The 13,485-nt window shown below is 30.3% G+C and overlaps 1 long non-coding RNA gene across 1 annotated transcript; it reads left to right on the top strand.

Moving 5' to 3' along the window:
• The first annotated feature begins 3,313 nt into the window (after positions 1-3,313).
• LOC124421338 lies at positions 3,314-4,765 on the top strand. Its single transcript, XR_006941589.1, has 5 exons — positions 3,314-3,758; positions 3,815-3,935; positions 3,993-4,177; positions 4,237-4,390; positions 4,458-4,765. It is a non-coding gene; the product is annotated as an uncharacterized LOC124421338 (long non-coding RNA).
• Positions 4,766-13,485: the final 8,720 nt, after the last annotated feature.

Below are 13,485 nucleotides of genomic sequence, written 5' to 3' on the forward strand. Positions count from 1 at the left end.
GCATGTCTAATAGAATTATTGAAGATTCGGATCTCGCCGATATCTGGGGTCCTCTAAAAACTGATTTCAACAGACAGACAGACAGACAGACAGACGGACTTAATCGACTCCGCTATCTATAAGGATCATGAATATATATACTTTATAGGGTCGGAAAATTATATTATAGAAATTACAAACGGAATGACAAACTTATATATACCCTTCTCACGAAGGTAAAGGGTATAATGAACAACAACGCTAAACGAAACAAGTAAGAGTGCTATATTCGGCTGTGCCGAATCTTATATACCCTTCACCATAGTGTATTTTAAACATCTTTTATAAATTATTAGATCAAAAGCTAAACAAAAAGAACAACAACAACGCTAAACGAAATAAAAAGCAAAATACACAAGGCATCTAAACCAACAGACATCTAAACATACATAACGAAAAACACAGAAAAACAAAAACAAAAATAACAACGCAATGACGCCAACAGCATCCAAACATACAAAAAAATATACAGCTGAATGAAACCAAATACATCTACACACACACGTTTACATCTTTTTCCAATATATAGTGTTGTTGTTGCTTATTTAACAAAGCATGAATAAAATATGACAATTTTTGATAAAATTTTCAGAGGTTGTCTCGGATTTTTGCTCATATCGCCGTTATTTACCGACCGATTTCGCTGATTTTAAATAGCGATCTTCTCGAAAGCATGTCTAACAGAATTATTGAAGATTCGGATCTCGCCGATATCTGGGGTCCTCTAAGAACTGATTTCAACAGACAGACAGACGCTATCTATAAGGATCCAGAATATATATACTTTATAGGGTCGGAAAATTATATTATAGAAATTACAAACGGAATGACAAACTTATATATACCCTTCTCACGAAGGTGAAGGGTATAAAAACACAACTAGGCTAAAAAAGATGGTATAAAACAAGTGATAAGGAGATTTTATCGAAATTTAAGCATCTCAGTTCACAGCATTGAATCACTTAAAATCTGAAAGATGCCATCATCATTAATCCGGTTTATTTTCATCCCTATACGATGCTATACAAAGGGTACCAGCCATTTCACTAACATTACAGTCCAGACTCATAGTCCAGACTATACTATAGCTCATAGTCCAGACTACAGACTAGAATATAGTCCAAACAATAGACTTCACTACAGCCCAGGCTATAGACTATAATATAGTCCAGATTATATACTAGACTACAGTCCAGACTGGTCTATAGCTCATAGTCCAGACTATAAACTATAATATAGTCCAGATTATAGACAAGACTACAGTCCAGACTGGTCTATAGCTCATAGTCCAGACTATAGACTATAATATAGTCTAAACAATCGACTAGAATATAGTCCAGACAATAGACTACACTACAGTCCAGACTATATACTAAAATATAGCCCAGAATATAGACTAGATTACAGTCCAGACTAAACTATAGCTCATAGTCCGGACTATAGACTACAGTCCAGACTATAAACTAGACATTAGGCTAGTTTATAATACAGACTAGATTATTGTCCAGACTATAGACTAGACTAAGGTCCAGACTAGACTATAGCTCACAGCCCAGACTATAGACAGTAGTTCATACTAAAGACTAGAATATATCCAGATTATAGACTAGAATATAGTCCAGATTATAGACTAGAATACAGTCCAGACTAGATTAAAGCTCACAGTCCAGAATAAACTATAGCTCATAGTCCATACTATAGACTTTAGTTCAGAATATATACTAGACATTAGGCTAGTTTATAATAAAGACTAGATTATTGTCCAGACTATAGACTAGACTACAGTCCAGACTAGACTATAGCTCACATCCTAGACTGTAAACAGCAGTTCAGACTATAAACTAGAATATAGACCAGATTATAGACTAGATTATAGTCCAGATTATAGACTAGAATACAGTCCAGACTATATTATAGCTCATAGTTTTGGCTATAGACTAGAATGTAGTCCATATTGTAGACTAGAATACAGTCCCAGACTATAAACTACAGACCAGACTATAGTACAGTCTGTAGACTAGACTTTAGTCCAGAATATAGACTGACTATTGACTGTAGTCCAGTCTATAATACAGGCTACAGACCCGACTAAACTATATACTAGAATATAGCCATATCTTTCTATAGTCCAGGCAAAACTACGGACTGACCTTTGAAGCGGGCATTAAAGCCATTAAGAATTGGCCGGCTTTATTTTGGTAGATGTTTGATTAGTGAAGGAAGAATTAAATGCGCGGGGTGAGCCTGCACTAACAACATTTAACCCCACCCCCTTTCTAAGGCTCTTGATAAAAGAAGCGGGCACTTAAGGCATTAAGAATTGGCTAGCTTTATACATATTTCTAGGTGTGCTTGATTAGTGAAGAGGGTATTAAATGCGCGGGGTGAGCCTGCACTAACAAAATTTAACCCCACCCACATTAATAAAATAACATTTCAAAGTATATGAAGAATTCTTCTTCTTTTTAATGCATGGGAGAGGATTTTCTACTTTAACAAACTACATATAAAAAATTATAAATTGTTTTAAAATAAGGATAACATAAATATAAGCAAACAATTAAAAAAAAATTGAATTATTTAATAGAATATAGTAAATAAAAATAACGTAAAAAGAGTATTGAATAAAATTGTATAAACAGCTTTTTGAAAACATTGTTTTAAAAGATAGTAATGAGTAATTTTTCAAAAACTGTTTTTTTGAAAAATTTGTTCTACAAAAAACTGCAGCGGGGACTATATTACCCACCAAAATTAAGGAAATTTGTCCCTCTATAATGTTCAATATGCCAATCCTAGTCACTCGTCCAAAATTTAACCCCAGGGCCAAAAGAGAGTAATGAGTGAAATTTTGTAAAAACAGTTTTTTGAGAACTTTGTCCTTCAAAGAACTACAGCGGGAACTATATTACCCACCAAAATGAAGAAAATTGGTCCGTAGGGTCAAAATCGTCCAAAATTTGACCCTAGGGTCAAAAGAAAGTAATGAGTGAAATTTTGTAAAAACAGTTTTTTGAGAACTTTGTTCTACAAAAAACTATAGCGGGAACTATATTACCCGCAAAAATGAAGGAAATTGGCTCCACTATAATGTCCAATAGGCCAATCCTAGTCACTCGTGCAAAATTTGATCCCAGGGCCAAAAGAGAGTAAAAAGTGAAATTTTGTAAAACAGCTTTACAAAAAACTATCAAAAGAAAATAACAAGATAAATGTTGAAAAAAAAACTGTTTTTTAAGATTTTATACAAAAACTATAGAAGGAAATTATTATTAATTATTAATATTGGTAAAAACTCGAAAAAAACTTGGCAGCACTTATTCGTAGCAAGAAAAACTCAATTTTTTGTCTGCACACAGTCTGCAAGAGAGAATTTTTCGTGTTACTCAGTTTTTGTTGAGTGAAATATGAGTAGTTTTATAAACTGCTTTGTTAAAGTAACGGGGATTAATGCAGTTTATATACACACATACATAAAATAAGTAATGTTTAACTGCACTGTTACAGAACAAAACGAAACAAGAATAGAAAAAAAAAGAACAAAACGAAACAAGATTTGAGAAACAAAGAAAAAAGAAGGTAACAACATCTTCAGTTTTGTTTGATCTATGCGACAGTAAAGAAGTGTTTTTTAAGAATTAATGTTATTATTTATATAAAGTGATTTGAATTGTATTAATTGTTTTTTGTGTGATAATTTCCAACGGAAGAATTAATAGGTTAATTGTTTATTTTCTTACAAATATCATAACATCTAATATATTTATTTTATTAGCATTACTATACTACAGGCAAGCGGGGAAAGCTGTACAATAAAATACACAACATCAAACGATATAACAAAATATTGAAAGACTTTGAAAAAGAAAATTCAATAGATGAAAGTGAAGAACACGGTAAATTAAAACAAAAATTAAAATAAACTTGAAAAGTAATATTTTCTTTATTTACAGATCCGGAATCCGATTGGGAACAGTGTTTACACCTTTTAAAAATTGGAAACTTATCTCCGGAGGAATTTGACCTACACTGGAGAAAATGTGCTTACTACAGATTTAAACAAATGAAAGAGAAGAAAAGTACATTGGAAATATTGAACGAGTGGCCGGAATATAAAAAGTCATCAGGATTTCAATTAGTAAGTATTTTTATTGATTAGTAGATGTAGTTATTTATATTTCATTTATTTATTTATAGATATCAATAGACTTTCAACTAAAGTTTCCAAAGGCTAAGGAATTAAAAACCAAATGGGCAGATTACGGGGGAAAGTTGTTTAGTTTGTTGAGGAATAAAGTCGTTAACTCGACTACTTCAGCTATACTCAAAAAGTTAGCAGGCTGTAACGAAGGTAAATGTATAATTTATATAATATGAATTTTTTTATTTTTTTCAGTTCCGTTTCCTTTTAATTTTAGACACAAAAATATTTCATTTGCTATAATGGGCTAAAGTTCCGAAGAGCTGGAAACAAAATTGAATTTGCTGAAGCTCCAGTCAATAAGTATATAGCCATTACTTTTAGTGTTAGGTGATTTAGAAGATATCAAAAATATTTCGATATATTTTGATGGCATAAGGTCCCATGATTAACTGCTGTACATATTTTATACAAAATAATGTTTGTTTTTAATCTAGAGTTTCCAAAAAAATCCGAAATATTTTATAATTTTATTCAAATATTCTTTTTTGAAATGCCCACAGCCAAAAAAAATAAAGTTTTATAAGCCAATTACTTAATTAATGTTTTTTTTAAATGTTAATGCCTTTTTACATCAAATTTATGTATAAAATATTTTTTTTTTGAATTAACTCTTTACTTTAACTAATGATATACATATAATTTTTAAAATTAACATTTGTAAACAAATTAATTAGTTATAAAACCCTATTGCATTTCTCTGTATAATTTTATTTATATAGAATCATTTTTTTATTATTGAAATATATATATTTTCAAGAATAAAAAATATCACAATTTAATGTCAAAAACAGCTTTTTTTAACTAAAAATAGAATAAAAAAAACAATAAAATTTATTGGTTCATAAATTTCATTGAAAATATCAGCTTTATTAAAAAAAAATTGTTGAATTTGTTTGTAATAGTAACAAAATTATTTATTACCTTAACAACCAATTTAATTAAATAATTATCATTATTTAGACAATATATTTAATATATTTGTGCGTGAAATTTAACAAAATATTTTAATAATATAATAACCAATTTTATTAAAAATATTTTTCAGATTTAACAATTGGTTTGTTCAAAAAAACAATAATTTTAATTCAAAACACTTTTAAATTCAACAATCGCATTAATTAAAAATATACATATTTTGTTTTTAACAATTTCATCAGTTAATAAAGCAAAAATATTAATTGAAAAAAATAAGTTAATTTTTTATAAAAAATACAAAATCCAGTGGTTATATTCACAAAAATTGTTGTTGGGTCAAAAAAAACAAATTTTTAATTGTATATGTAAAAAATTAATTGTATTTACAATCCATTTTTTTCTGTGTATTTGCAGTTAGAAAACACTTTAGAATTTTTGAATTATGCCACATAATTTATGTATGTATGTATGTATGTATGTATGTATGTATGTATGTATGTATGTATGTATGTATGTATGTATGTATGTATGTATGTATGTATGTATGTATATATGTATGTACAGGAATTGATTTCATATGTAAGTATTTATTTGTTCCTTTAAATTTCTAAGAATTTGTCCATTATGAAAATGCATTTGTGTATGGCTGTATATATGTATGTATACATATGTATGTATTTTTTGTCCTTTTAGATTTCTAAGAATATGGTTGAGGTTGTGCGCGAAAAGTTATCAGTGTTATTGTAAATAAAGTTATACGAATAATATTTATAAAAAACATAATATATGTGCATATATATGTATTTTATTATCTCTTCTTTCTGATGTGTAAATCTTTTTTTTTTTATAACCTTTAAATTCATTTTTGTACCAAATGCTCTTTCCACAGAAACCTGTGTTGATGGAACTGATAAAGCCACATCTAGCAAATGTCCAATTTCAGGATCATATAACTTCTTCGTTTTCCAATATTCCAAGGGAACTCTATCTAATTTTTGTTTTGTTGTCTTATATGCCATGTAATTGGTAATTAAATTTTTGTCCATGTTCATCAATGTACATATGAAAAAATATACAAATTTACATAAAAAGGTGAAGATTTTCTTCTTGACATTTTCTTAGAATTCATTTTTTGTGACCTCCATAAAATCTACGGCCACATAACCACACATAATTATTTTCTAGTAATTTTTTTATATCCATCATAAAACTTTTTTCTTGCAAACACACATTTGTTGATTTTCCGCTCGAATCTAACTCGAATTCAACTCGTTTTCCACTCGATCGCAAGCTAGTTGAAAAAACAAAAACGTGTAAATATCGCTTACAAAGAGAATACAAAAAACAAAAAACTCGAATTAAAATTGTGCTCGCGTGTTAAAATATAAAACTCGCGTGCTAAAATATAAAACTCGCGATTTTAATTTTAAAACGAGCGATATTAATAAAATAGCGATCGCAACCGATATTTTTACCTACTCTGCTTTAAATTAATCTCCCGCTCTTTTACTTCTTTTATCTCAGTGCTGTGAACAAAAATATAAAATAATATATAAACAAGAAGAAATTAGTAGGACAAGGCCGACAATATAATACCCTACACCTTTTACAAAAATAAAATATGATTTAGTTGTCATGATAAAGCATTTAAATTGAATTGTAACTTGCTTCAAATATACATTCTTAAGCCGTTAGTATAGAACTTGATTTTGCAGCTTTTTGTCGAGATATGAGTATATTAAGCATATTTATGAACTTAACAGCCCTATTCGGAGGGTTCAATTGTATGGGGCTAGGTGAAATTATGGACCGATGTAAACCATTTTCAACAGGCTTCGTCCACGGTACAATAAAAGATCATGTGCCAAATTCCATTAAATTATCTCCGAAATTGCGACCTGTAGTTTGATTACAAGGTTTACAAGCCCTATTGGGGGGTTCAGTTGTATGGAGGCTAGGTGAAATAATGAACCGATGTTAACCATTTTTAATAGAATTTGTTCACGGTATCATAGAAGATCGTGTGCTCTTTCATTGAATTATCATGTGCCAAATTCCATTAAATTATATCCAAAATTGAGACCTGTAGTTTGATTACAAGGTTTACAACTCTATTCGGGGGTTCAGTTGTATGGGGGCTAGGTAAAATAATGGATCGATGTTAACTATTTTCAATAGGTTTCGTCCACTGTACCATAAAAGATCATGTGCCAAATTCCATTAAATTATCTACAAAATTTCGACCTCTACTTTGATAAGAAGGTTTACAAGCCCTGTTCGGAGGTTCAGTTGAATTGGGGCTAGGTGAAATAATGAACCGATGTTAACCATTTTCAATAGGAATTGTGTCTACGGTATCATAGAAGATCATGTGCCCAATATCAATGAATTATCTCCAAAATTGCGAGATAATTGTAACAAGGTTTACAAGCCCTTTTCAGGGGTACTGTTGTAAGGGGTCTAGGTGAAAGAATGGACCCATCATAACCAGATAATGAGTCTGAGTACATTTCAGAAACACTTTTGCTTTGATACTCGTAGTGTACGGACGTGTTTTTGCAAACAGTATCTTTGACGAGTAAATTTGGAGTGAAATATTTATACCCTACACCACTATAGTGGGGAGGGTATTATGCGTTTGTGCTGATGTTTGTAACACCCAAAAATATTGGTTCTAGACCCACCTTAAAGTATACCAATCGGCTCAGAATCACTTTCTGAGTCGATTTAGCTATGCCCGTCTGTCCGTTCGTCCGTCTGTCTGTCTGTCTGTGTGTCCATATAAACCTTGTGCGCACGCTACAGGTCGCAATTTTCAAGATAATGGGATGAAATTTGGCACACACGCTTTCTTGGCCCAAGGACGAAGACTATTGAAAATGGTTAAAATCGGTCCATTCACTTACATACAATTCACTTACAAACACTAATAACACTTTTAAATTCTACATAAATAATATTGAAGAAGACTTAACTCCCCCTACCAACATTTTTAAGGATAGGGCCATATTTTGCCCTACTCCCCTTTGAGCCCTCTTAAAAAAATCTCTTTTTTGCCAAAAAAAAAGTAAAAATATTCCGAAATAAAGTTAAAAAACAAACCAAATGCTTTAATTTTTTAAACTTTTTTAACATATATACTGACTGGTGTAGGGTATCATATGGTCGGCTACGCCCGACTATACATTCATACTTGTTTTTTGTCCGGATTACTTCCGATATCGGTTAGCTACATTGTGTGCATCTAAACCAACAGACATCTAAACATACATAACGAAAAACACAGAAAAACAAAAGCAAAAATAACAACGCAATGACGCCAACGGCATCCAAACCAAAGGTGCCCAAGCCCTATGCGCTTGGTACTCTTTTGTTTTTGTAAATGCGCTTAGCTATAGACAGTGTGTTTTTTATACACTTATATGCGCCTAACACCAGCAATACATTGTTGTTGTTCTTAACAGTATACAAGCAAGAGTAAAACAACAACACTTTCGTATTCATTGCTGGTAAACATTGACGAGATGTAGATTTTGTTTTTGTTTATCGCAAAAAAATTGTTTTAAAAAGCACTTGGAAAAAAATTGCGTTAGTTTTAAATTTCAAACTTACATTATTCGCATAAAAATTATTGTACAATAACTCACAATCTACTCTCATATAATTGAAAACGTTTTAAATAATTTTTTCTATTCATTAAAAAATATATTTGCAAAACAAAAGGGAAAATTATTTTATTTTAACAAAAAAATGCAAATCATATTTTTTTGCTGTGTATTTTTTTGTATGTTTGGATTCCAAACATACAAAAAAAAAACACAGCTGAATAAAACCAAATACATCTACACACACACGTGTACATCTTTTTCTATATACAGTGTTGTTGTTGCTTTTTTAACAATTTTTTGATGAAATTTTCAGAGGTTGTCTCGGATTTTTGCTCAATCTCCGTTATTTACCGACCGATTTTGCTTATTTTAAATACCGATCTTCTCGAAAGCATGTCTAATAGAATTATTGAAGATTCGGATCCCGCCGATATCTGGGGTCCTCTATAAACTGATTTCAACAGACAGACGGACATGGCTTAATTGGATCTCGCCGATATCTAGGGTCCTCTAAAAACTGATTTCAACAGACAGACGGACATGGCTTAATCGACTCCGCTACCTATAAGGATCCAGAATTTATATACTTTATAGGGTCGGAAAATTATATTATAGAAATTACAAACGGAATGACAAACTTATATATACCCTTCTCACGAAGGTGAATGGTATAAAAATTCAATAGTCTTTACCTAAAATAACACAAGTTTTCAGGAGAGAAAAAAACTGTTTATTTCACTAGTTCGTAAAGATTTTTGATTTTTTTTCTTTTACAATATATTTTTACGACCGTATTCTAAATCGTTATATAAAAAAATTTAAAATATTGCGTTATTTGCAAAATTATTTACAAATTTATATCAGATACCCTGCAGGAAATGGAACTAACACCAAACTAGTATTTAACTAGTACCAAAATCACCAGTATTCGTTCCCAACTGTAAACTTTCCTATACCATCATAATGGTCAAATGCAGTTTGATACTAGTACTGTTATACACAAAAAATCCTCATATTTGGTAGTTTTGTTCCTTCGTAATCCTCCTATGTGGTTTCAGTTAGAAAATCTACACAACCAGTTTTTATAAGGGTTTATTTTCAAAAATGTTATAGATAAATTCATTTCCTTACAATTCCAGATTGAAGATCGAAAAAAATTCCGATTCTATCTGTATTCTATTTTGCACTACGATTAAATAAATACATACTAAACTTATTGCAATTTTTATATTTAAAAGACTTACTTATATAGGGTGCTGCACGCAACTGGACCTAACGACCATTTTTATTTCGCACCACGAAATTCTTTCGTAATATATACGAAATTGTACGAAATATTTTAGTATAATGCAAAATATTCTTGAAAAAATTAATTTACATAAATTGAAAAAAGGGAATTTTGAATAAATATGGTAAAATTTACGAAATTTTAATTTATTCAAACATTTTTGTTCATTTTAAAATAAGTTTTCTAATTCTGTTCAAAATTATTCTCCACACGAATTTTCAATTGTTTTATGAAAATAATTCGAGAATAATATTATACTTTTTCTTAAATTTTATAAAAATGTTGTAGTTTTATTTAATCATAATATAATTAATATCATTATGTTTAATTTCGCTCAAATTTAAGAAAAAAAAAAATAATACGAAGGGTTTTCGTACTTTTGTAAAAATAGAAAAGGGTTTTATTAAATAATATTTCGTATTATACATGAAATTTTTGTAAATATTACGAAAATAGAAGTTACGAAATTTTTTTTCGTAAAGTTGAGCATGGATTATTTTCAGTGTAATTAAGGATAATTATTTTTCGCAACATAAAAAATAGTTTGTAAAATATACATAGTGGCACTTCCCATATGAATTAAATACAGAAATCGTTTTTCTCGGAAACTAGAGTCAGAATCTTCTTGAATTTTGACGAAAAACAGTAACTTCATTACGAACATTGGGAAATAATGGGCAAACTTTTATTAGGGGACTTGGAACTTCCAAATTAATTAAATAAATATGTATATGTTATTGGAAAACACAACTCAAATTAAAAGTGTTCTTTATATGATTTTATTATTTTGTTCTAATAAATAAACATTTTTGAGCAATGTAGTTGTAAGATAATATGCACAGCAGTTCGGCGGGACAGTCCCGAACTGACCACTTAACCTACCGCTTGTGGTGGCCCCTAGCCACCTGACTACCCAGGTGACCGACCATTTTAACATGGGCTTATCCTACGAGGAAGTCAATCGTCACTCAACACCCTACAAAGAGACAGTAAAGAGACGATTGCCTCCGCTCTTGCTTACAAATGGGACACTAAAGTGAAGACTGTCTTCATTATCGATTACAAAGAGTTTATTTGTGACGAAAGACCAAAAAAAAATACGAATTGGAGTCAGCCAGGTGGTAAGATATTAATGAAACTAAAATTTAAAAATTTCAAGTGTCTACTCTCTAGAATACTATGGGACAATAATGTGACGATTGACCCGAAAGATATAAATTTGAGTCAACCAGATGGTGGCATATTAGTAGAAAGTAATAATCATTTTTTCAAAAGATGGGTAAAATAACTACTTTCGGAAGTACAAAAGTTTCAAGATGCATTTACAAGGGGAAAATATGAATTTTTTTCAGTTTTCACAAAAGTTTTGTCATTTAATAATTTGTTTTGTATTTTATTGTCAAAGAATCGTAATGTACACAGAATTAGCGTTACAAAAAGATAAAAAACATATAAATTGGTTGAAAAATGTAAAAGTTATTAAAAATTCCCCAGGCCATTATCGTGTCTTAGAGCACTTGAATTCGAATTGTGATAAAAAATAAACATATTTTTAAAAATATTCCAATAAAACAATTGTATTACTTAAAATAAGCTTTAATGGCTAAATTTTTTAAGCTGAATTAATGGGATTGCAAACGGGTTTAATTGAAATATGTCCAAATTGGCATGTTTTTAAAACATCGGGATCATTTTGACCCCAAGGCCGTTTAAGGGTTAATTTATTTTTTCACTGTTATTGTAAATATCGGTTGTTAATAAATAAATTTCTTTCTTAAAAATAGAGACAATTTCGTCTAGTTTCCATCAAAAATTGCAAATATTACAAAATTTGACCTTTGACCTTTAAAGTTTATGGGTTAATGGCGTCCAAATTGCATGAAACTCTTGATTTTTATTTAGAAATATGTGGACTAACAAATTTACAAAAGGTTCCATTTAATATACACAACAATATAATAAAAAGGCTAATTACGATTCTTTGACAATAAAATACAAAACTAATTATTTAATGACAAAACTTTTGTGAAAACTGAAAAAATACATATTTTCCCCTTGTAAATGCATCTTCAAACTTCAGAGCCGTTGCGGCACCAGTTAATGTAATCCTATTGACCTAATCTTTTGCACGACTTATTTTTATAACCCATAGAACAATTTTAGGAGGGGGGACGGGCAAAATTCAAAACTTAGTTTTTTTGGAGCACTCTAATGTACATACATATGTACATATCTAAAATCTATTTTTTCATAACCTTTAAATTCATTTTTGCACCAAATGCTCTTTCCGCAGAAGCCTGTGTTGATGGAACTGATAAAGCCACATCTAGCAAATGTCCCATTTCAGGATCATATGACTTCTTCGTTTTCCAATATTCCAAAATATTTGTGTCGAAGGGAACTCTTTCTAATTTTTGTTTCGTTGTCTTATCCGCCACGTCCATCTATGTATATATGAAAAAATATACAAATTTACATAAAAAAGTGAAGATTTTCTTTTTAACATTTTCTTAGAATTCATTTTTTGTGACCGTCATAAAATCTACGGCCACATAACCACACATAATTATTTGCTAGTAAATTTTTTATTGCGATCATAAAACCTTTTTCTTGCAAACACACATTTGCTGATTTTCCGATATTATTACCTACTCTTATTACTTACTCTGATACTTGAAATTTTAAAATTTTAGTTCCATTAATATCTTACCACCTGGTTGACTCCAATTCGTATATTTTTGTCTTTCGTCACAAATAAGAGGAGGCAATCGTCTCTTTACTGTCTCTTTGAAGGGTGTAGAGTGACGATTGACTTCCTCGTAGGACGAGCCCATGTTAAAATGGTCGGTCACCTGGGTAGTCAGGTGGCTAGGGGCCACCTACCAGTGGTAGGTTAAGTGGTCAGTTCGGGACTGTCCCGTCGAACTGCTGCGATAAAAGAGAACATAAATGAAAATGTGTGTGCTTTGCACTGAAAAAATTTATGTTTGTACATATTTGTGTTATTCATATTATTAGTATTATAAATGAATAACGGAAGGAAAGTATGTATTGTTGTATGTATCTGTTGATGAAAGAATGTATAACAGATAAAAATAATTAATTATACATATGTATGTCTAATAGATCTTTCTATAAAAAGTATTCATACATTAATTTATAATGATTTTTGAAAATATACACATTTCATAAAGAGGGCAACTAAATTAAATTGTTTTTGTTTTGTGTATAGTTTGTTTTGCTGCTGAGAATATTTGTATTTCCTGCAAGGGCATGTTTGGCCGCCAATGTAATAAATAATTCTTCAAACCAAAATAAAGTTACATTGTTGGAACAATTAAACGCAAACAAAAACAAGTAAGAGTGCTATATTCGGCTGTGCCGAATCTTATATACCCTTCACCATAGTGTATTTTAAACATCTTTTATAA

This window comes from Lucilia cuprina, chromosome X (genome assembly GCF_022045245.1).
Source record: "Lucilia cuprina isolate Lc7/37 chromosome X, ASM2204524v1, whole genome shotgun sequence".
NCBI classification, from domain to species: domain Eukaryota; kingdom Metazoa; phylum Arthropoda; class Insecta; order Diptera; family Calliphoridae; genus Lucilia; species Lucilia cuprina.